At 42.3% G+C, this 25622-nt stretch overlaps 1 protein-coding gene across 4 annotated transcripts in view; it reads left to right on the top strand.

Moving 5' to 3' along the window:
* The window catches only part of kcnq1.1 (potassium voltage-gated channel, KQT-like subfamily, member 1.1), a 787687-nt gene that overhangs the window by 523771 nt on the left and 238294 nt on the right, over window positions 1–25622 (top strand). The window lies entirely within an intron of this gene.

The raw sequence follows: 25622 nt of genomic DNA, 5'->3' as shown, positions 1-25622 counted from the left end.
ATAATACAGGATAAAGAAGTAAGAACAACTTACTTAATAGATACAGCTATTCCAAACACGCATGACATACAGAAATCAATAAGTGGAAATACTAGAAATATGCTGAATTAAAAGAAAAAATCAATAGACTATGGAACGTCAACAGGGTGTACATTAATATCTACATCTGCTATCATCCCAAACTCACTACACAACCGCATGAAACAATTAGGCTGCACAGAAATATTTACATAAATCTCCAGAAAACCACAACTCCAAACAACACTTGAGTATTCTGAAAGTTCCCAGTAGTCAAGAAATGAGTGTGCTTGGCTTTGCCTGTACCTCAGGTTTTATCGGCTTGAGCTGAGAAAAAATAAAAATGATAGTCACACGGAAGCAATAAATATAAAGAACATGAGATGGAGTCCTTGAAAGTGAGCCCTATTTCAGTGGGAACAGTTCATATAACCATATAACCATATAACAATCACAGCACGGAAACAGGCCATTCCGGCCCTCCTAGTCCGTGCCGAACTCTTAATCTCACCTAGTCCCACCTACCCGCACTCAGCCCATAACCCTCCACTCCTTTCCTATCCATATACCTATCCAATTTTACCTTAAATGACACAACTGAACTGGCCTCTACTACTTCTACAGGAAGCTCATTCCACACAGCTATCACTCTCTGAGTAAAGAAATACCCCCTCGTGTTTCCCTTAAACTTTTGCCCCCTAACTCTCAAATCATGTCCTCTCGTTTGAATCTCCCCTACTCTCAATGGAAACAGCCTATTCACGTCAACTCTATCTATCCCTCTCAACATTTTAAATACCTCGATCAAATCCCCCCTCAACCTTCTACGCTCCAATGAATAGAGACCTAACTTGTTCAACCTTTCTCTGTAACTTAAGTGCTGAAACCCTGGTAACATCCTAGTAAATCGTCTCTGCACTCTCTCTAATTTATTGATATCTTTCCTATAATTCGGTGACCAGAACTGTACACAATATTCCAAATTTGGCCTTACCAATGCCTTGTACAATTTTAACATTACATCCCAACTTCTGTACTCAATGCTCTGATTTATAAAGGCCAGCGTTCCAAAAGCCTTCTTCACCACCCTATCTACATGAGACTCCACCTTCAGGGAACTATGCACTGTTATTCCTAGATCTCTCTGTTCCACTGCATTCCTCAATGCCCTACCATTTACCCTGTATGTTCTATTTGGATTATTCCTGCCAAAATGTAGAACCTCACACTTCTCAGCATTAAACTCCATCTGCCAACGTTCAGCCCATTCTTCTAACCGGCATAAATCTCCCTGCAAGCTTTGAAAACCCACCTCATTATCCACAACACCTCCTACCTTAGTATCATCAGCATACTTACTAATCCAATTTACCACCCCATCATCCAGATCATTTATGTATATTACAAACAACATTGGGCCCAAAACAGATCCCTGAGGCACCCCGCTAGTCACCGGCCTCCATCCCGATAAACAATTATCCACCACTACTCTCTGGCATCTCCCATCTAGCCACTGTTGAATCCATTTTATTACTCCAGCATTAATACCTAACGACTGAACCTTCTTAACTAACCTTCCATGTGGAACTTTGTCAAAGGCCTTGCTGAAGTCCATATAGACTACATCCACTGCCTTACCCTCGTCAACATTCCTCGTAACTACTTCAAAAAATTCAATAAGGTTTGTCAAACATGACCTTCCACGCACAAATCCATGCTGGCTACTCCTAATCAGATCCTGTCTATCCAGATAATTATAAATACTATCTCTAAGAATACTTTCCATTAATTTACCCACCACTGATGTCAAACTGACAGGTCTATAATTGCCAGGCTTACTTCTAGAACCCTTTTTAAACAATGGAACCACATGAGCAATACGCCAATCCTCCGGCACAATCCCTGTTTCTAATGACATCTGAAAGATCTCCGTCAGAGCTCCTGCTATCTCTACACAAACTTCCCTCAAGGTCCTGGGGAATATCCGGTCAGGACCCGGAGATTTATCCACTTTTAAATTTCTTAAAAGCGCCAGTACTTCCACCTCTTTAATTGTCATAGGTTCCATAACTTCCTTACTTGTTTCCCACACCTTACACCATTCAATATCCTTCTCCTTAGTGAATACCGAAGAGAAGAAATCGTTCAAAATCTCTCCCATCTCCCTCGGCTCCACACATAGCTGACCACCCTGATTCTCTAAGGGACCAATTTTATCCCTCACTACCCTCTTGCTTTTAATATAACTGTAGAAGCCTTTCGGATTTACTTCCACCTTATTTGCCAAACCAAACTCGTAACTTCTTTTAGCTTTTCTAATCTCTTTCTTAAGTTTCCTTTTACATTCTTTATATTCCTCGAGCAATTCCTTTACTCCATGCTGCCTATATCTATTGTAGACATCCCTCTTTTTTCGAACCAAGTTTCTAATATCCCTTGAAAACCATGGCGCTTTCAAACCTTTAACCTTTCCTTTCAACCGAACAGGAACATAAAGTTTCTGTACCCTCATAATTTCACCCTTAAATGACCTCCATTTCTCTATTACATCCTTCCCATAAAACAACTTGACCCATTCCACTCTCTCTAAATCCCTGCGCATCTCCTCAAAGTTAGCCTTTCTCCAATCAAAAATCTCAACTCTAGGTCCAGTCCTGTCCTTCTCCATAATTATATTGAAGCTAATGCTATTGTGATCACTGGACCCGAAGTGCTCCCCAACACATACATCTGTCAGCTGACCTATCGCATTCCCTAACAGGAGATCCAACACTGCCCCATCTCTAGTCGGTACTTCTATGTATTGTTGCAAAAAGCTATCCTGCACACATTTCACAAACTCTAAACCATCCAGCCCTTTTACAGAATGAGCTTCCCAATCTATGTGTGGAAAATTAAAATCTCCCACAATCACCACCTTGTGTTTACTACAAATATCTGCTATCTCCTTACACATTTGCTCTTCCAACTCACGCTCCCCATTAGGTGGCCTATAATACACTCCTAGTTCAGTGATGGGATGAGTGAAACTGAATGAAAGTTATCCCCTCTGATCCAAGAGCTTGATGGCTGAGGGGTAATAACTGTTCCTGAACCTTGTGGTGTGGGTTCTGAGGCTCCTGTACCTTCTTCCTCATGGCTGCAGTGAGAAGACAGCATGGTATGGATGGTGGGGGTCCTTGATGATGGAAGCTGATTTTCTGCAAAAGCGCTCCATGTAGATGTGCTCTTTGGTGAGGAGGGTTTTACCCATGATGCACTGGGCCACATCCATGACATTTTATAGGCTCTGTGTTCAAGTGCATTGGTGGCCCCATACCAGACTGTGATGCAATATACTCTCCATCACATTACTATAGAAGTTTGTTAAAGTTCCAAATGACATGCTGAATCTTCGCAAACCTCTAAGAAAGTAGAGGTGTTGCCATGCTTTCTTTACAATGGCACTTATGTGCTTCCTATGAAATGATATCACCGAGGAATTTAAAGTTGCTGACCCTCTCCACCTGTGATCCCCCAATGAGAAGTGGCTCACAGACCTCTGGTTTCCTCCTCCTGAAGTTAATAATCAGCTTCTTGGCCTTGTTAATAGAGTTACCATTAGTCCACTGGGAATGTTGTTGACAAAGTTTTATCTATGGCTAAAACTAATTTATTTTATTCTTGATCTCTGTCGATATGAGTCTGTGGAAGGATAAAAATAATAATAAAAGTATCAAGATGGTCATTATACAAATGTAGACTTCTGATGGATCATGTGTATTTGGTCAGGGTATTAGGTATGTTGAAAAAGGCCTCGTATGATAAGATGGATTATAGATGCCAATCATTTGAGCAGCGTCACAGTGTACAGTATTTAACTCCATGCGTAATAGTTGTGGTGTTAAGCGGTGACATAGAGAATTTTGGGGAAGCTTGATCATTCTGATTTGTTCCAAGGAAGCAATAAATCTGTAACTCCACTTTAATCACTGCTTATGTATCGTGGGTGACCCATCTTATATTCACTAAAAGACACAATACCGTAATAAATAAAAATCCTGGGAGTACAAAACAAATCGAGCAGCATTTTCAGAATATGTTTTAAGCTGGAGAGAGATCAAGCAAGTTTGAGGAGGGAGGGGAGGTGGAGAGGGAGGAAGGAACACAGTTTTTGCCCTGAAAAGGGTAGAAAGGGAGCCACTTTTTGGAGTAACTGCTTTCAGTTGCAGGAGATACCCTGAGCTTCCTGTAGTCTGCCTCTTTAATTTCCCACCAGCCTTCCACTCCCACTATGGCCTTTTGTATTTTTACAACCAGAGCCAAAACTAGCCTGAGGTACAGCACCTCATCGTCTGTCTGGGCATATTGATTCCACCTGACTCTGATACAGAATTCACCAACTTTAGGTACTTAACTTTTTCATTTGGTATTTATCAGAACTGGCCATTTCTACCTAGAATCATTTTAGCTCTGTTTTCCTTTTCTACTAGTATAGCCCGTTGGACATGTGTCACGGCTTTACTATTGACAACATATTACACCGACCAGAATGTGCTTCCAACTTCTACTTTAGAAGTTAATGGCGGTGCAGGCTTGAAGGGCCGAATGGTCTACTTCTGCACCTATTGTCTATTCTCTATTGTTTAGCCACCATTTTAACCCATTTGGTCTCACATTCCCTTTATTCTGCCCCTCCCTTCTCCACCTTCCCTGCCACTGAAAACAATCTTGTTTTTTCTCTTTCTCACTAGTGACAAAAGTTCTTGGACTTGAAATGCTAACCGTTTCTCTGTCCGCAGATCCACCCTGACCTACTGAGTGTTGGTTACTTCTTTTCTTATTTTCCTTATTCCCTTATTTTTACCTTGCATTATGCTATGTGATTGTCCTCCATAAATAAATTAAGCAATATACTGCTAGGGAGAGAAAGAGGTCGTTGTAAATTATGACTAATTGTGAACCTTGCCTCTAACACAATTAGAGGTCTGTGCATGTATTATATTTGACTTGTTACCTGTTGTACGGACTGTGAGCTTCACTCCTCTTTGCTAAGCTTTACCATCAAACATCTCGAAACAGGCCTAACTACCACATTACCAGATTCTTGTTCTTAGCTTTCAAAATCATGGTTATTAACTAAAACAAGTGAGGATTTCCTCTCCAAGCTAACTGAAAGCATATCCATTTTTATTCTGAACAAAACTCCGTGTTATCCATTGTTACTGCACCTGCTGTCTCCTCCACATCCTGTTTCTCAAAGAAACAAACAAATAGTGGAAGTTAAAAGCTCCATAGATTCAGTACATTGAATAGTTTATTTACAGGGGGTGGAGAAAAGATGAAGGCAAATACAATGTACATACCACTAGATTTTGCCACTGAGTCCACCTATCCCACAGCACAGTTAAAAATATAACCTGCTTACATTAACTGGCTCCACACATTCTATAGCCTGCAGATTTCTAGCCACGCAAGGTAGTCTCAGCAAGTACTGACACATATTCTGATTGACAAACTTAATCATCTCCATCATGGGCACTAGCCTCCACAGCATGTAGGACATCTTCAAGGAGCGATGGTTGGAAAAGGCAGCATCCATCAGTAAAGACCCCTGTCACCCAGGACATGCCCTCTTGTCATTGCTGCCCTCAAGAAGGAGGCACACACTCAACAGCTTCTTCCCCTCTGCCATTCAATTAGTCTAATATTTAGTTTTGCACAGCTTATTTAATTTAAATATTTAATATATATAATATATACTTGCTGTAATTCACAGTTTCTTTTCTCTATTATTATGTATTGCATTGTGTACTGCCTGCTGCGATGACAACTTTCATGACATATGCTGGTGAGATTAAACAGGATTCTGATTTATAATGCCACTTCAGAAAATGTATTATTAACATTCAACACAAATAATTATGATAGAAATGAACAATCGGTAAGACCTGGACTTCTGCCCGCTTATTTACATTTAATCACCTGGATTCTACAAGGGACGATTGATAAGTTTGTGGCCTAGGATAGAAGCTCTCATTGCATGCATGTGCAGTTCAACCCTTTGAGTGAAAGTGCAGAAAGTTTGAAGTTAATAACTCATCTCCTTCTACCTTAGGCCACAAACTTATCAATCACCCCTGCTGTGGACCACTTTCTGGAGGTCCAAGACGCCAACTTCTACAAAGAAGGGATCCGTATGCTCCACAAACTCTGGAATAAGTGTGTACATGTAGGTGGGGTCTATGTTGAAAGATAAATGTGCTAGGTTTTCTAAAATTGACTCCTTCTTCCTTAGACCACGAACTTATCAATCACCCCTCGTCTTTCTAATATCGTGATAGGGTCAAATTCAGCAGTCCCATGCCATCAGTGGACAATTGCCTGCAAAGGAACTCGTGGAATTAGTGGGATAGTGCGATAACTAGTGTGTTGCAGCCTATCAACGCACAGCAACGTAGCACAGGGCACCCATGAGACAATGACTAGATATTGTTTCTGCTCAAGGCAGCAGCTCTTCATCAAGTACCTCTATTGCTTTATTTATTTCTGCCTGATATGACAGATGGTTTGTCTCTTTAAAGATCAAATTTATTTAAGTGCATTTATGTCACCATATAAATCCTTGAGAGTCATTTTCTTGTGGGCATACTCTAAAAAATTCATAGTAGAATAATAACCATCATAAGATCAATGAAAGACCACATCAGCTTGGGCATTCAAAGGTTCATTTTATTGTCAAAGTATGCATGTACAATGCAACTCTGATATCCTTCTTCTCCATATAGCCATGAACTACAGAAAGGCCATGGGTGTTGTTGAAAATAAAGACATCAACGTACCCCCCCCAACCAGCATGAAAAAGAAAATGAAACAAACTCGCAAACCCCAAAATCCTCCACCCCCTCCCCACAGAAAAAAAACAGCGACAATAGCATCAAAGCATCCCCACAGGGAAAAAACAGAGATAATAGCAACAGATCCCAAACCCCTCCCCCGCAGAAAAAACAGCGATAATAACAATCCCCAACCCCCTCTCTCTCATGCAGAGTAACAACGCCGGGTCCAACTGCCATAAACCCAGCTGCTCACCCTCATCACCTCAGTGGCCTCCATCGTTAGCGATCGCTGACCCTTCCACACTCACCTCGTTGCTTCAATCTCCCTTGCCGCTTCGAGATGAGGTCGCTCACGACCCCGCGCCTCACCTCTAGTGTTTTCCACAAGTCAGCTCGTGTTCTCGGTCCTCTTTGGGTCCCCATCTTGGATCTCCATGAGGCAGCTCTCCGGACACAGATCAAACTCCAAACTGCACGTCACGAGCTCCAACAGTGTTGGAAACAAAAAGAACAAGCAGAAGGTGTAGAAAAATTTAAGAGATTGGCTATCTGTCAGGTGTCACCTAAGAAATTGTTGCTCACTGGTGCCATCTTGACAGGAAATCAGTGTGCAAAAGGCAACAAATTGTGCCAGTACAAAAAGAAATAAACAATAATAATGATAATAGTAAATAAATGAGCCATACATATCAAGAACATGAGATGAAGAGTCCTTGTAAGTGAGTCCATAGTTTGTGAGAACATTTCAGTGATGGGGCAAGTGAAGTTGAGTGAAGTTAGCCTCATTGGTTCAAGAATCAACTCTTCCTGAACCTGGTGGTGTGGGTCCTGAGGCTCCTGTCCCTTCTTCCTGTTGGCAGCAGCGAGAAGTGGTTGGTGGGGGACCCTGATGATGGATGTTTCTTTCCTGCGACAATACTTCATGTCGATGTGCTCGGCGGTGGGGAGGTCTTTACCTGTGATGGGCTGGGCCATTTCCACTATTTTTTGTTGGATTTTCCGTTCAAGAGCATTGGTGTTTTCATAACAGGTCTTGCTGCAGCCAGTCAATATACCCTCCACCACACATCTATAGAAGTTTATCGAAGTTTAAATGTTATGCTGAATCTCCACAAACTTCTAATGAAGTAGAGACTTTCTTCATAATTGTACTTACATGTTGGTCCGAGGACAGGTCCTCTGAAATGATAACACTTTAAAGGTGCTGACCCCTTCTATTGATCTAGCTACCACTGTAAATGGTGTGGATGCTTCAGTCAGTCATATGCAGAAAGTTAACATGGTTTCGAAGATAATTGCTATATGCTATTCCTTTATTCCTAGGCAGTCCTGTTTCCTCTCCAGCTTTACAAGCCCTGCAATGCTTGATAAAACCAAAGCATGACCTGCAGTCACTAAAGTACTGTAGATGGGGCAGGGTGCAGCTGCCTTATCTGGCAGTTGGCAAGGAGAGAGAGCTGCTCATCTCCTTCCACGGCTTAGGCGAAGCCTACGTATACAGCCGATGTCTGAATGCAAGGTTCTCAAAACCGCATCAGATGTTCCATGACCACTTGCCCAGTAGTCATGCATCAGAGAATACGTACACGACGCTGGAAGAACTCAGCAGGTCAGGCAGCATCTGTGAGAAAAGAGTAGCCAATGTTTCGGGCCGAGACCCTTCATCAGGAATGGGGGGGGGGGATGAGAGGACCGAAGCCCTGTAATAGAGATAGGGGAGGGGGAAGGGCCTAGAGGCGCCAGGTGGAAAACCAATCAGAGGAAAGATAAAGGGGGGAGGGGATAAGTATGAAAGAACTGTAGAGATAAAGGAGCAGAAAGTTGAAAGGGGAGAGGGGCAGAGAGGGACCTAGGATAGGGGGAAGGGGAGGGAATTACCAGAAATTGGAGAATTCAATGTTCATACCACCAGGCTGGAGGCTACCCAGACGGTAGATGAGGTGTTGCTCCTCCAACCTGAGTTTGGCCTCATCATGGCAGTAGAGGAGGCCATATATGGACATATCTAGATGGGAATGAGAGGCAGAGTTGAAGTGGGTGGCAACCGGGAGGTCCTGTCTATTGTGATGGACAGAGCGGAGGTGCTCGACGAAACGGTCCCCCAATCTGCGTCGGGTCTCGCCGATGTAGAGGAGGCTGCACCGGGAGCACCGGATGCAATAGACAACTCCAGCAGACTCGCAGGTGAAGTGTTGCCTCACCTGGAAGGACTGTCTGGGGCCCGGAATGCTGGTAAGGGGGGAGGTGTGGGGACAGGTGTAGCATTTGCGCTTACAGGGATAAGTGCCGAGTGGGAGTTCTGTGGGGAGGGACGTGTGGACCAGGTAGTCGCGGAGGGAACGATCCCTGCAAAAAGCTGAGAGGGGTAGGGAGGGAAAGATGTGCTGGGTGGTGGGGTCCTGTTGAAGGTGGCGGAAGTTGCGGAGGATAATGTGTTGGATCTGGAGGCTGGTGGGGTGGTAGGTGAGGACAAGGGGAACCCTGTCCCTGTTGTGGTGAAGGGAGGATGGGTTAAGGGCTGAAGTGCGGGAGGTGGAGGAGATGCGGGTGAGGGCATCTTTGATGACGCCAGAAAGGAAACCACGATCCTGAAAGAAAGAGGACATTTGAGAAGTCATGCATCAGAGTTCCCCAGGAGTCAAAGGATGTTGTAATTTTCCCCATCTGAGCACTTCCTCCAGTCTTTTCATCAGTCCACATGGAAAATCTTCCTAGGACTGTGCTTGGAATAGTATATCTGTTCTTGGGAGTCGGGTGTTAGGAATGCAAAATGATTTGCCCTGCCCACACTTATCGAATGGAGAGTAGCCAGGCCTTCAATACTAGGAATGCTGGACAGATTCATCATCTCCTGGCAGCAGTAAACCCTGCCCTCCTACATACCTCTGACTCATGCACCACCTACAGAGGAATTTCAAAGCATTGGGGAAACACCAACACTTCTACAAACACCTCCAAATTCACTGAAAAGACAAGTATTCTCTTCTGTTCCAACAATCCCCTACATGTATGATTTCCTAAGTATTCAAATCATAGTACCCTTTCCTGCTTCAGTTAAATCACAGCTTGCCCCTGAAGAGTTCATTCAATAAGCAGTAGAAGCAGGGCACCACCTCCAAAACTGCACATCTGTCCACCCCACTAGCCACATCTATGGAAAAGGCTCTGATTCCTACATTGGCCCCATTAGCTACCTCAGAATTCAAAAAGCCAGAATGGAAGCAAGGTATCTTTGATCTCCGAGGACCAGCTGAGAAGAGGAAGAAGACCTCTAACATGGACATTTCTATGATGGTCCCAAAACGTATGATACATAACTCAATATACAATAGTGTTGTCACTGAGGAGAAGTAAAGGAATGTTTGCAGCCACTAATTCCCAGGAACCATGATCCAATTTATAGCTTTTCAGGAGTGAAGTCAGGTTTTCAAAGACAGTGGAAACTGATTAGAAATGTCCTGCAACCAAGAGCCTATGCTTAGACATTTCCTTCCTAGAGGTCAAGGTGACCATTGCCATGAATTTCAGTATGATGGCAATTGCTGCCTGTGTTATATCCCAGTTTGCTCTTCCCTGCAGTGGTAGGAAGCTCACTGACACATGCCATTTATACTGACACAGGCCGGGTATGATACAGCCCAGGTTGTTGTGGGAATTCAGAGAAGAGATCGCAGGAGCATTAGCTATGACCTTTGAATCCTCTTTGGCTGCAGGGGAAGTGCCAGAGGACTGGAGAATGGCAAATGTAGTTCCCTTGTTTAAAAAAGGTAATAGGGAGAAACCTGGGAACTATAGACCGGTGAGTCTTACTTCAGTAGTCTGCAAACTACTGGAAAGGATTCTTAAGGATAGGATCTACGAGCATTTGGAGAAGTACAGTCTACTCATGGATAGTCAACATGGCTTTGTGAAGGGAAGATCGTGCCTCACAAGCCTGATTGAGTTTTTTGAAGAAGCAACAAAAGAAATTGATGAGGGTAGGGCAATGGATGTGGTCTACATGGACTTGCAAAGCATTTGACAAGGTCCCTCATGAGAGACTCATCCAGAAAGTCATGAGGCATGGGATAAATAGAACCTTGGCTGTTTGGATAAAAATTGGCTTAAAGGAAGAAAGCAGAGGGTAGTTGTGGAAGGAAAGTATTCTGCCTGGAGGTTGGTGACTAGTGGAGTGCCACAGGGATCTGTCCTGGGACCCCTGCTATTTGAGATTCTTATAAATGACCTGGATATAGAGGCGGAAAGATGGGTGAGTAAGTTTGTGGATGACACGAAGATTGGAGGAGTTGTGGATGGAGCTGTAGGTGGTTGAAGGTTACAAGAGGATATAGACAGGCTGCAGAGTTGAGCAGAAAAATGGCAGATGGAGTTCAATCTGGACAAGTGTGAGGTGATGCATTTTGGAAGGACAAACCAGAAGACTGAGTACAGGATTAATGGTCAGTTACTTAAGAGTGTGGATGAACAAAGGGACCTTGGGGTTCAAATCCATACATCCCTCAAGGTCACTGCGCAGGTTGATAGGGTAGTTAAGAAGGCCTATGGGTTGCTAGGCTTCATTAACAGGGGGATTGAGTTCAAGAGTAGAGAGGTCATGTTGCAACTCTACAAATCTCTGTTGAGACCACACTTAGAGTATTGTGTTCAGTTCTGGTCACCTCATTATAGGAAGGATGTGGAAGCTATGGAGAGGGTGCAGAGGAGATTTACCAGGATGTTGCCTGGATTGGAGAACAAATCATACGAAGCAAGGTTAGCAGAGCTGGGACTTTTCTCTTTGGAGCGTAGAAGAATGAGAGGGGACTTGATAGAGGTCTACAAGATTATGAGAGGCATAGATAGGGTGGATAGTCAGTACCTGTTTCCCAGGGCACCATTAGCAAACACCAGAGGGCATAGGTACAAAATCAAGGGAGGGAAGTTTAGGGGAGTCATCAGGGGTAAGTTTTTTACACAGAGGGTTGTGAGTGCCTGGAATGACTTGCCAGGGATGGTGGTGGAGGCTAAAACATTAGGGGTACTTAAGTTCCTCTTGGACAGGCACATGGATGAAAGAAAAATGGAGGGTTATGGGGTAGTGTGGGTTTAATACTTTTTTTAAGGATTATATGTGTCAGCACAACATGGAGGGCTGAAGGGCCTGTACTGTGCTGTAGTGTTCTATAGTTCTATGGTTCTTTGAGGAGAAAGTGTCTCCTTCTCCTTGCTGAGACAGAATTATGCTGAGGGGATCATATTGTTCTGTGAAAATTGCCAGAAGTGTCAGAGGGTGCAGTGTACTGCACACATCTCTCCTTGAAGCGCCAATTTGAATTGAGAACTCTGCAAAATTTGCAAGAGATATCATTTCCTCAACACACAACTCTTGGTCATCCATTTGTAGAAATTTGTCGTGGTCAGTAAAATCTATTATAAACTTTGGAAACTGTTTCCACTCCAAAGAGGGAATTTGAAGGGTCAGGGCTACACCTTTCTTCTGTTTTTTGGCTTGTACACCAGACAACAGTTTTAAGCATTACCATCTGGAATCTAGCGGAGAATGTCACTGGATGCCTTACGAATCAATTCTAATGTCTATGCCTGTCAGTGTTTTTCATGTAGTATTCCCCATTTGAGTGTGAAATATCTTCTCACCATCTGCTGACTTCTGTGTAATTATGCTATTTAGAGTACTCACTACTTACCCAAGATTATAGCAGGCATAGCAAGAAAAGGAACATAGAAACAGGAAAACAGGGGAGGAGAATCTTGGCAGATCATCTCATACGGAGCTCTCACTGGAAGCCCTCTCATGGCCACCTTGCTTGTGTAAAGATTCAGTTGAGTTCCCTACATGCTCAGGCAAGAAGGAAGTAAAAGGAAAATTGGCAAGCTATCCTTACATTCTGCCTTTGGCATTCAAAGATATTTTATTATATGCTTAACACTCCACGTTTCAACTGCAGTATACCTGACTTAAAAGTTGCTTTTGAAAGTCTTAATTCTTGAAACTAGGTCAACCTGCAACAATTTTGCACAAAGCTACCCATCAATTGGTGAATAGATTTATCTTGGCTAATCAGTGACTCTACCACATGAGATCAAATTTCTCAAAAATAATGTGACACATCAGATGGCCAAAGCCTTGACCTTAAGCAAAGTGAAGATGGGATTTAATATAAATAGCAAGCTATGGGATGCTGATGTGTGCTCAGTGCACAGTCAGCAGCTTGTATGTTGCCCAGCCCATCCAATTGCTTGTGGAGTAGTTTGCTATCATATATGTTGAGTACATTGTTTTGATCTGCATGTTATTATTTCCCACCTATGGCTTTCCTCAAAATCCTCGCTAGTAAGGCCATGCAGAGCCTGCTATCTCCTTACTAAATAAAAAGAAGTAAGGAATTGCATTGACCCAGAAAACCACACAGTTTGAGGAAATTACAGTAGCAGAGCTCTCTGACCCAAATCATTTTGCATATTCAAGTGCCGGATAACTCATTTAGTCCTCTCCATCCACACAGCTACGTCAGCTACATCACCTTCTTGAATGTGGCTGGCATTTTTGTATTTATTAAATTTGAAGGTACCTCCTAAGTGGCTTTACTTTCGATATTGAAATAAACTACAAAGATTAAACTGACAACAAGCATTTCTTTATTCAGTGCCTCCACTTTTCAAAAGTCACCATTCAATGGTTTCCATGAGGTACTCGTGGGAAAAACTAAAGGGAAAGATTTTAATGAATGCTAGTCTATGTTTTCCTGGGAAGCATAATATCGTAGCAGTTAACATAGTGCTATTAAGTCAGCAATTCAGGTTCAATTCCACCCCTATCTTTAAGAAGTTTGTACGTTTTCTCATTGACTACATTGGTTTCCTCCAACATCGGAAAGACATCTGGGTCGGTGGGTTAATGTGACAAATGGGTGTAATTAGGCAGTACAGGCTCACTGAGCCATAAGGCCCATTACCCTGCTGTAGATCTAAATAAATAAAATATGCTCATCAGAATGCTAATGTCATAGCAGTAGTGGTGAAGCTCTCAGGCCCTAATTATCACAGGCAGTGGGAAGGAGGGAATAAATATCCGGTTAAGGTTTAGTTCTTCTTTAAGAGGTTACAAGATTTCTAGGGAAAATTCTGATAATGTTTGAACTTGACTTTTTTTTTATTACTGTGTAACTGGGCAGGAAATTACTGAAATTTCGCAATTCCCTCCCCCTAAACCAGTACTTGGAACATATCGTATTGATTGCATAAAGTTAGTTCAGTACAATGTAATATTGTCTACTTACATTCAGTAGCCACTTTGTTTGGTACCTCCTGTACCTAATAAAGTGGCCACTGAGTGTATCTTTGTGGTCTCTGCTGCTGTAGCCCATCCACTTCAAGGTTTGACATATTTGTGCTTTCTGAGGTGCTTTTCTGCACACCTCTGTTGTAAGACGAGTTTATTTGGGTTACTGTCGCTTTCCAATCAACTTGAACCAGTCTGACCGTTCCCCTCTGTCCTCTCTCATTATCACGGTATTTCAGCCCACAAGACTATCACCCCCTGAATGCTTTTGTCTCACTTCTCACACCATTCTCTGTAAACTCTATAGATTGTTGTGCATCAAAATCCCAGGAGATCAGCAATTTCTGAGATACTCAAACCACCCTGTCTGGCACCAACAATCATTCCATGGTCAAAGTCACTTAAGATCACCTTTCTTCCACGTTCTCATGTTTGATCTGAGCCACACCTAAACCTCTTGACCATGTCTGCCAGCTTTTATGCATTGAGTTGCTGCCACTTGATTTGCCAATTAGATATATGCATTAATGAGCAGGTGCATAGCTGTACCTGATATACTGGCCACTGAGTGTAATTTCATTCTATATTTGTGCACTGATTACTGGACCTTTTGTTAAACCCCAGCCCTAATCTTCAACTTCACCTATCCCTAACTTCCATTCCTACTCCTCTTCAGCTATTTACAAACTATCATGTCCACAAACACCTTTTGCTCTCTCCACTCTATTCCCACTAAACTAATAACAACCTGATTTCTTGTCCTGTTGCCTGCTTTACCTGCTGTTGTTCATTGCTTCCCTTCCTCAGATACGGTCCCCTCACTTTCTCTTCTCAGAAATCCAATCCTAGATACTGTCTATGTGGATGATCTCTTACCTTCCTCTTGAGAGTTCTTGAGCATGTTAGAGACTTGCAAATACGTGTCCATCTTTCCAGTCCTCTTTGTCTGAATCACGCCTCCCCCAATTATATTTCTGCTCTTGCCATGGCTTCAATCATGAATGACATCACCTCTGTTTACCCACTATCACAATCTATTGCTGCTCATAAGTTTTGTCCTGACTACATAGCACCTCTGTTCAGTTCACAACAATGATCCTGAGCTATCAGTTATAGAATCATAGAGTGATAGAATAACACAGAATAGAAGCTTGCTCTTTATCCCATCTAGTCCACGCCAAACCTTTTAAACTGCCTACTCCCAACGACCTGCACTGGGATCCTATCCCTACCAACCACGTACCTATCCAAACTTTTCTTAAACGTTGAAATCGAGCTCGCATGCACCACTTGTGCTGGCAGCTCATTCCACATTCTCATGACCCTCTCAGCAAAGGTGTTTCTCCTCCTGTTCCTTTACACTTTTCACCTTTCACCCTTAACCTCTGGTTGTAGTCCCACCCAACCTCAGTGGAAAAAGCCTGCTTGCACTTACCCTATCTAGACACCTCATATTTTTGTGTGCCTCTAGCAAATTTCCTCTCAATCTTCTATGGTCCAAGGAATAAAGTAACCTATTCACTCTTTCCTTATAATTCATGTTCTTCAAACCCAGCAATATCCTTGTAAATTTTCTCTGTACCCCCTCAACCTTATTTATATCTTTCCCATAGGTAGGTGATCAAAACTGCACACAATACTCTAAATTAGGCCTCACCAATATCTTACACAATTTCAACATAACTTCCCATCTCCTGTACTCACTACGTTGATTTATGAAGGCCAATGTGCCAAAAGCTTTCTTTATGACCCTATCTACCTATGTGGTCTCTTTCAATGAATTATAGACCTGTATTCCCAGATCCCTTTGTTCTACCACACTCCTCAGTGCCCTACCGTTCACTGTTTGAGACCTATCCGATTGGTCAACACCTCATGCTTGTCTGTATTAAATTCCATCTGCCATTTTTCAGCCCATTTTCCCTTATCTCCAGAACGCATTGCATGCTTTGATAGCCTTCCTCGCTGTTCACTAACCCCCCAGTCTTGGTGTCATCTGCAAATTTGCTGATCCAGTTAATCACATTAGCATCCAGATCATTGATATAGATAACAAACAACAATGGACCCAGCGCTGATCCCTACGGTACTCTACTAGTCACAGCCCTCCAGTCAGAGAAGCAACCATTTACTCACACTCTCTGGCTTCTCCCACAAAGCCAATGTCTAATCCAATTTACTATCTCATCTTGAATGCTAGCGACTGAACCTTCTTGACGAACCTTCTATGCGGGACCTTGTCAAATGCTTTGCTAAAGTCCATGTAGACAACATCCACTGCTTTGCCTTCATCAACTTTCTTGGGTAACTTTCTTGAAAAAGGAAGTGGTCTATCTCTTTAGTTCACTATTTTATTCTCACCATGATCTTTCTGACTCTGGGCATCTATGTTATTCCAAGGAAGCCCAATGTCAGTTCAAGGAACAGCGCCTCAGTTTCCAACTTGTGTCATTTCAGATGTTATTGTTTTTTTTGTCTATTTTCACTTCCTCTGGACAAATCTGTTTTTTATTGTAGCCTTCCTCTCTCTTTTCATTCAGTTACATGATGAATTGTATCATTCAGTTTCTCCTGCATTTTGCCCTATCATTGATCTTCCCAAATTTTCTCTCCATCCCTTCTTCTCTACATGCTAAAATCTATTTCATAGGTTTTCCAAATTCCAGTGAAAGATTCAACAGCCTGAAACATTGGTTCTTCCTCCACAACTGCCTTATCTAGTATCCAGCAAGCTTTTGTTTCAGATCAGCAGCTGTAAATACTTTTTGATAATGATGACCCACTCTAACTCCTGTTTATGTGATGGGTGATACTGAGGACCCAGACTAACTCCCATATCTGTGCAGTGTGATACTGAATACCTGGTCAAACTTCTGTATTTGTGCTGCCTGATGTTAGTTATTTAGTTTTGTAATTAGATTGTAGACAGGTTTAAAATGAAGATTGAAATATACATTTACCGTATCTGATAAATGAAAGCCTTGCAAAATTGCTTGAATGTTGTTAACATAGGGTTAATGCTGAGTGGAGCTGAGTTTGATTAAGTTAGCTACAATTACACTGTTCTTCTTGGGACGTTGTGGTTACCAGAGATAAAGTGTTCTGATAAACATCCTCCTTGAGAACAAAATGCTCAATATGTCAAAGCTTTACAATATTCTGTTTCCTCCCGCAGTCCAAAGATATACCGGTTGGCAGGTTAATTGTTCATTAAAAATTGAACAGTGACTGGGCTGGGATGGAATTAGGGGATTGCAGGGGTGCGCAGCTCAGTGCCGGGGGTGGGGGGTGCGGAAAGGCCTATTCCACCCATAACTCAGTAAATAAATAAATACTAGGTGATATCCGTAATTCAGATGTATACAAAACCTTGTAAAAAGTTTTCAGTCCCCAACGCTTTGTTCACATAAATGGGTATTACAACCAGGGATTTTCATCAATTTAACTGATAGCTTTTATTTTTGAATCACATGCCTCTTTTTCACATAGAGCCTCAAAATCAGGGGAAATGGTAAAGCATAATATACTAAAAATTCAAATACTGAAATGTCAGCAGTTGAAAAGCTCTCGTTCCCCTTTGCTCAGTTTTTAGCTGAACCACCTTGCAGTTATTATGGCCAGTAGTCTTTCTGGACGAGTCTCTATTAGCTTTACATAATGTGATGGAGTAAGATTTGCCCAGTCCTCCTTGCAAAATGGCTCAAACTGTGCCAAGTTAGTCAGGGAGCAGCAGTATATAGCCCTCTTGAGGTCCTGCCAGAGATATTCAGTCGGGTTAAGGTCAGGACTCTGACTGAGCCACTCAAGGACATCAATTTTCTTCACTTAAAACCTCTCCATGGTGCTCTGTCAACGTGATTTGAGTCATAGTTTACAGAAAGAAGAACTTCCTCCTCAGTCTATGCTTCCTGGTAGAGGCTAGCAGGCTTTTATCCAAGATTCAGCAATATTCATTTTCCCATCAATCCTGACCAGATTTCTAGTCCCTGCTGCTGAAAAGCATCCCCATAGCATAATGCTACCTTCACCATATTTTGCAGTAAGGACTGGTTTACCTAGCTGATGTGCAGTACTAGACTCTGTAAAATTGTGATCTCATCCGATTACAAGACCTTATTCCACATCCTTGCAGTATCTTTTAAGTGACACTTTGCAAAGGCTTTACAGGCAAGGATATACTTTTTTTTAGCCAACACTTCTTCCTTGCCACTCTACTATAAATAGCCTTTATCTGCAAGGCCTTAGAGATTGTGAGCCATGAACCTCATCTCCAGTTGTAGCCAGTGACTTCTGCAGCTCCCTCAGAGTGACTGTTGTCATCACAATAGCTTCTCTTAGAAGTGCCATTTTTCACGGGCAGCTAAGTTTAGAGGGCCGGCCTGACCTAGGCAGTGTGGCTGTGGGTTTTCATACTCTTTCCAGTTCTCAATGACGCCTGCACTGAGCTCCAGGGATCAGTACCTTTGAGATGGTTTTGTACCCTTGCCCAGATTTGTGCTTCTCTGTTATCATTTCCCTGACTTGTCTTGAATGCTCTTTGGTCCGTTAAAAATCTACCATACTGTTGCACCTTACAGAGAGAGGGGGTATTTACAATATCTTTATAAATTCATTGAAAACAAGTGATCTTCCAATTTTCTACATCAGCATATTGGGCGAGTTGGTAAGGTAATATACTGCTACTGAGGTAAGTTAGTCTAATAATTACAAAGGGGATGAACACCTTTACAGCCTCACAATTTTAGCTTTTAAATTCCAGTAAATTGTTGACAGGTTTTGAAATTTTGCTTTTGATTTGACATGATGTACAATATTTTGTAGATTAGCCCAAAAATCCTATTTCAATATATTGTGTATTTAGAAAATGAGACAGTAAAATGTGAAAATATTTTGTATATTTGTATATCTTGTACAATGGACAGACATTTCTGTAATATAACAGATATCTTTAAAATCACCCACAAATTAATCTTTTTGCTCCAACTTGATTTCATGGGCACAACCCAGGGCTTCTTCCTCCTTCTGCCCTGTAGTCTATTGGTACTGAGGTCAATCACCTTATCCTTGACTACTGACTTAACTGGCATTAATGGATTCAGTATAGACTAGGAACTGAATCCAAAGGAGCTGGAGCCCAAGGATTAAGAATGTTGTCAGTCTAAAACTCAGTCACGTTTTTGATTTGGCAACAATTTCCAGATGACCTTATATTAATTCATGAGTATTGAGTTGATCACAAACCCATCACAGAAGGTACAGATGTCTCTTTGCCAGTCAGCTGCATACTGATAGTGCAATCTTTCTCTTGCCTTTCTCCTTTCACTCTTTCCATCCCTGATGGCTCAGTGCTTGCCCTCAAAAGCAGCCACTGCCTGACGGGTATGCAGCACTACGGCACTACTAAAGCTGAGTAATGGTTTCTGCCTCCCAGCTTGCCATTGTATTTGCTTGCAATCCCTCTCCAGCATGTCTCTGCAGCGGACACCATGGGTTCTCTTATTCCGGCTGAGACAAGCAGAGAAGAGATACCTATCTGACATCCACACACATATGTCTGGTCCAATAGCGTTGGACATTGGTTCAATGCTAGTGACAATGTAAACTTAAAGATGAACACCTCATCTTTCATATGGTCTTGTTGCAGACTTCTGGATGCAGTACTGAATCCTTCAACTTCAGCTTTCATGCTTTCTGTCTGTATTAGGATGGCTGTTTTTGCCTGCCATTGCTTTTTTGATGAAGGGCCTCAACATGAAACATCAGCTGTCCATTTCCCTCCGTAGGTGCTGCCTGACCTGCTGAGTTCCTTTAGCATTGTATGTATAACTCCAGATTTCTGGCATTGTGCCTCCTCTTTCTTTCTTTTTTATTTGTTTTTTGTGTAGCCAGGCCATGCAACTATGCACAGATTGTATATCATTAGCAACAGATTATTATTTAAAAATTTAGACTTACCTTATTTGCCTCTATTACTTATCCTTAACAGAAAAATTCCATTTGTTCAACCCTCTGCCCTTCCCTAACCTCTAAATAGAGGTTCACAGTCTTTTTTATGCAATGGAATCTTGCCATTAACTAAGGAGTCCATGGACCCCAGGTTGGGAACCCCCGTTATAGAAGGTGTTAGCCCTACAGTATGTAGAATAATTAGTTTCTCCCTTCTTAGTTCTGAAGGGCCCCAGACCTGATCATTTCAAAAGGTGCTAAACTGAGAATGTTTCTCACCTCTTTATAGCAGCTGCCTTCCATCTACAACTCTCAGTCCTGATGCAGGAGCTCAGCCCAATACATTGATCGTCCCTTTGCCTCCACAGATACTGCTTGACCTATTGAGTTCCTTCAGCAAACTGATTTTTTTTTTGCTGTATTATTAACTGTATCGGTTTTCACAGAGTCTATGTACTTTTCCAGCATGTTATGCCTTTATTTCAGACGTAACATTTGACTGGATGGGTGGGAAGGAGAAGGAGATCTTATTCCTAGTGCTCTTGTCTTTATGAGATGCTCTCCCTTTACCTTTGCCAAAGAATTTTGGCAGGTTTGGGGAAGTGCAGATTACAATCAGATCTAGTGGGTTTATAATTGTTTTGGTCCTTCTTGTTGGTACATGTTGTCTTTGAACTGGGATAAATGTACACCTGGACAATGTCCTTATTGTTCACTGGATGCACACCCCTGGTTTGTTGGGGTTGTAGGGGTACATTTCAGCATCAAAAGCATGAACAACAATGAGAATGCTGGAGGAAATCTGCAGGTTAGGCAGCATCTGTGGAGGACAATGGGGGGTTGATGTTTCAGCTCAAGACCCTTCGCTTGGTCTGAAAGAGAATTTTGTGAAATGTCTCCAAGAAATTCACACTTTGAAGATCTTTTCCTCCTGTCTTAGAAGTATTTCCTCTACCTTTCAGTCTAGATGATGAATCTTCATCCAGAATGCTGACTGTCAATTTCCCCCCGCAGACACTCCATGACCCATCGAGTTCTTCCAGCATCTTGTTTTTCTTTGCTCCAAATTCCAGCGTCTGCAGACTCCTGTATATTTTTACTGATAAATTCGTGTAACTGCCTATCCCTAGTGAATGGACTGCCTGTCCAAATTCTGCATCTGTACTGTGTGAAGCTATGTGATACCTATAGCAACATGGGCTGGGATGTGCCAGATGAGGGACTATCTTGCATTTATATAATGCCTTCTTTGACCTCAGGATGTCTCAGTCCATTTTACTGCCAGAGAATTATATTTGAAATGAAAGTGCTGTCATCAGATGGAAAGTTTGGTACACATCGAACTCATGGAAATGTGGCAATACTACCTATTTTAATTTTATTAGCTGAGTGACAAATATTTACCAATACACCTTGCTCTTTGTGATGTCTTCTTTATGTACCTGAGGGAGATGTGATTTTGCTTGAAGGCCTGACCTTAAAGGGGGCATCTTAGATGGAGGAGAATTCTCTCCTTTCTTCACCAGAGTGTGAACCTAGTGCACTAAACTCTGTTGTGAGAGCAGACTTTGCTAGCCACTCTCATTTTGTAACTCTACCAACTAAATTTATCACAATATGAAACTGAGAAAATCTGCAGATACAGGAAATCCAAGTAACACACACAAAATGCTGGAGGAATTCAGCAGGCCAGGCAGCATCTATGGCAAAGAGTAAACAGTCGACACTTCGGGCCGAGACCCTTCATGCAGGGTCCTGGTGAAGGGTCTTACCCTAATGCATCGACTGTTTACTCTTTTCCATGGATGCTGCCCGGCCTGCTTATCACAATATGAAAAATGTTCTGCCTAATGTCATTCAAAGGGTGATATCTTCAGGCAGCACGTGGGGGTATACATACTTCATTTATTCTCAGTTATGTTTCAAGATGGCTTTTCTCAAGCTCCCAGGTGTATTTGTGCAACAGCTTTCCGAAATCCACTTTGGGTTGATGAGGTCAGTGTTATAACTGTGGTCTCAGCAGGAGAATGCGGCAGGTAATGCTGCTGCCCGTGTTCTACTGAACACCACGCCAAGCTCACGCATTAAGTCACTTTGACACTTAGTCTCTCAAAATCTAGCATTTACAAATGTCTTAGTGCCTGAAGCTCTACATGACATGATGCCATCCACTTTCCATCACTACCCCTTAGCCTTACAATCCAACTGGCTGTTCTAATTCTGCCCTCTGTGCGTTTCTTACTCCCTTCATGGCTGGATTTGTGACTGTGCTATCATTCACCTATCTGTCTGGAAGTCCTGAAAATCTCTCCAATAAACTGATTTGAGATAACCTGGAAAACACATATGGGACCATACAGAGCCAAAAATACCTCTTTCATAATAGGCTTCTTCATGACTTTTGAGTGCACTGTACACCTGTTAACTGTTTATCGGGTATACTAACAATTGTTGGTGAAAATATTTTTGCGTAGAATGATCCCTCTAACAGCAATGCTACTGTAGCCAGGTAATCAGATTATTTGTGAAGCTTAACAAAGGGTGCTAGGGGATGACTTTCCTGATCGCCTGCAGAAGACACCTCTTTCCTGGGCAGCTGTAAACAAATGACAATTGCGGCTTGAGGCCGAATCCTCGCAACTGCCAAGGACACGCAGCTCCCCTGCCGTCTGCCAATAACTCAGTGAGTTGGACTTGCTGCACTCCATATTAACAATATCCAGTGAGGTCTTAACGATCTCAGGAAAAGCAACTGAGATGATCACTGCCTGTCTATGTGTCTCTTAAAAGCCTTGAGTGTATTTGCCTCTACCACCATACCAGGCATCCACCACTGTCTGAATAAAAAACTCACCCCTCACATCCCCTTTGAACCGGCCCCCCTCACCTTCAATTCATGCCCTCTGGTATTAGACATTTCAACACTGGAAAACAGATACTCTCTTCCCACTCTGTCTATGCCTCTCATAATCTTATACACCTAAATCATATCTCCCCTCAACCTCCACCACTCCAGAGAAAACAACCCAAGTTTATCCAACATCTCGTGATAGCACATGTCAGCTAAACCAGACAGTATCCTGGTAAACCTCTTCTGCAACCTCTCAAAAACCTCAACATCGTCCCTACAGAGGGGCAACCAGAACTGTATGCAATACTCCAGATATTGGCCGACCAGACTTTTATAAAGTTGCAACATAAGCTCTTGACTTTTGAACTCAATTCCTCGACTAATAAAAGCAGGCATTGAATAAGCCTTCTTATCCACCCTATCGACCTGTGTAGTCCCTTTCATAGGAGCTATGAACTTAGATCCCAAGATCTCTCTGCTCAGCAGCATTGTTAAGGATCCTGACCTTAACGGTGTACTGTTTCCTTGCATTTACCCTACCAAGGTGCAACACCTCACATTTTTTTGGGTTAAACTGCATCTGCCAATTCTTTGCCCATATCTGCAACTGATCCATATCATGCTGTATTCTTTGCCAGTCTTCTACACTATCCACAACTCCACCAATCTTAGTATCACCCACAGACATATTAACCCATTCATCTACATTTTCATCCAGGTCATTTATATACATCATAAACAGCAGAGGTCCCGGCACAGGTTCTTGTGGAACACCACTAATTACAGACTTCTAGCTTGAATAAGTCCCTTAAAAAATATAGTAACACCTCTCAGATCAGATTGGCAACAACATCTCTTCCAAAATCCCTATCAGCATAGGTGCACCTCAGGGCTGTGTGCTTATCCCTTTGCTCTACTCGCTTTACACTAATGACTGCGTGGCTAAGCACAGCTCCAATGCCATATTTGTAGGCCGAATCAAAGCTGGTGACAAATCAGCATATAGGAGGGAGATTGAAAATCTGGGTGAATGGTGCCATAACAACAACAACCTCTCACTCAATACCAGTGCCTCTACTCCCTTAGGAGTTTTGTGAAGATTAGGCATGACAAACTTCTATAGATGTGTAGCTGACAGTACATTGACTGGCAGAATCACAGCCTGGTATGGAAACACTAATGCCTTTGAAAGGAAAATCCTACAGATGCTAGTAGATACGGCCCAGTCCATCATGGGTCAAGCCCTCCCCACCGTTCACCCAGAGCATTGCTGAGGAAAGCAGCATTCATCTTCAGGGACCTGGACCGCATAGGTCATGCTCTCTTTCCAATGCTGCCTCAAGAAGAAAGTACAAGAGCATCAGGACTTGCACCACCAGGTTCAGAAACAGCTATTATCCTTGAACCATCAGGTTTCTGAACAAGAGGAGATAATTTAACCCAGCTTCACTTGCCCCATCACTGAACTTTTCCATGACCTATAGACTCTTCAGGGACTCTTCATCTCATGTTCTTGATATTTATTGCTTGCTTTCATTCATTCATCCATGTGCTTGTACATTGGTTTTGTTATGTATGTATTATTTTCTTTCTTTTTGTATTTCCACAGTTTGTTGTCTTTTCCTCAATGGGCGTCCAGCCTGTTGGTACAGTTTTCTATTATGGTTATTGCATTGAGTATGCCTGCAAGAAAATGAATCTCAGGGTTGTATATGGTGATATATATATTTACTTTGATAATAAATTTACTTTAAGCTTTGAACAGTACATTGCAATACAAAATAACTTAAAAGAAAACTCTAAATTACAATAAGGAAAGTATTTAAAATTAAAATTAATAAGTAGTGCATAAAGATAAAAAATGATAGTGAGGTATATTTGAAGGGTTCATTGCCCATTCAGAAATTTGATGGCAGAGGGGAAGAGGCTGTTCCTGAAATGCTGAGTGTGTACCTCTTCCTTGACGGTAGCAATGAGAAGAGGTCATGTCCTGGGTGATGGAGGTCTTCAATGACGGATGCCGCCTTTCTGAGGCATCACCTTTTGAAGGTGTCCTGGATACTGTAGAGTCTAGTGATCGTGATGGAGCTGGCTGAGTTTACAACTTTCTGCAGCTTTTTTCGATCCTATGCAGTGGCCCTTCCATTCAAGGTGGTGATGCAACTAGTTATAATGCTCTCCACAGTAGATGTTTGTGAGTGTCTTGGGAGACATTCCAAGTCTCTTCAAACTCTTTATGAAATATAACCACTGTCGAGTCGTCTTTGCAATTGCATCAATATGTTAGATGCAGGACAGATCTTCAGAGATCGTGACACGCAGGAACTTGAAACTGTTCACCCTTTCCACTGCTGATCCCTTGATGAGGACAGGTGTGTGTTCCCTCAACTTCCCCTTCCTGAAGTCCACAATCAATTCCTTGGTTTTACTGATGTTGAGCATAAGGTTGTTGTTGCAATACCACTGAACCAATTGCTCTATCTCATTCCTGGTCACTATCTGAAATTCTGCCAACTGTAATTGTGTCATCAGCAACTTTATAGATGATACAGATGCTTACCCACAAAGTCATGGCTAAAGAGATAGGAGAACAGTGGGCTAAGCACATGTGCTCAAGGTGAGCCAGTATTAATTGTCAGCAAGGAGATGTTATTTCCAATCCATACAGACTCCCAGTGAGGACGTCAAGGATCTAGTTGCAGAAGGAGAT

Source organism: Hemitrygon akajei, chromosome 6 (genome assembly GCF_048418815.1).
Source record: "Hemitrygon akajei chromosome 6, sHemAka1.3, whole genome shotgun sequence".
Taxonomy (NCBI): domain Eukaryota; kingdom Metazoa; phylum Chordata; class Chondrichthyes; order Myliobatiformes; family Dasyatidae; genus Hemitrygon; species Hemitrygon akajei.
The sequence above is the reverse complement of the archived record's forward strand: the minus strand, read 5'-3'. Positions and strand labels throughout refer to the sequence as shown.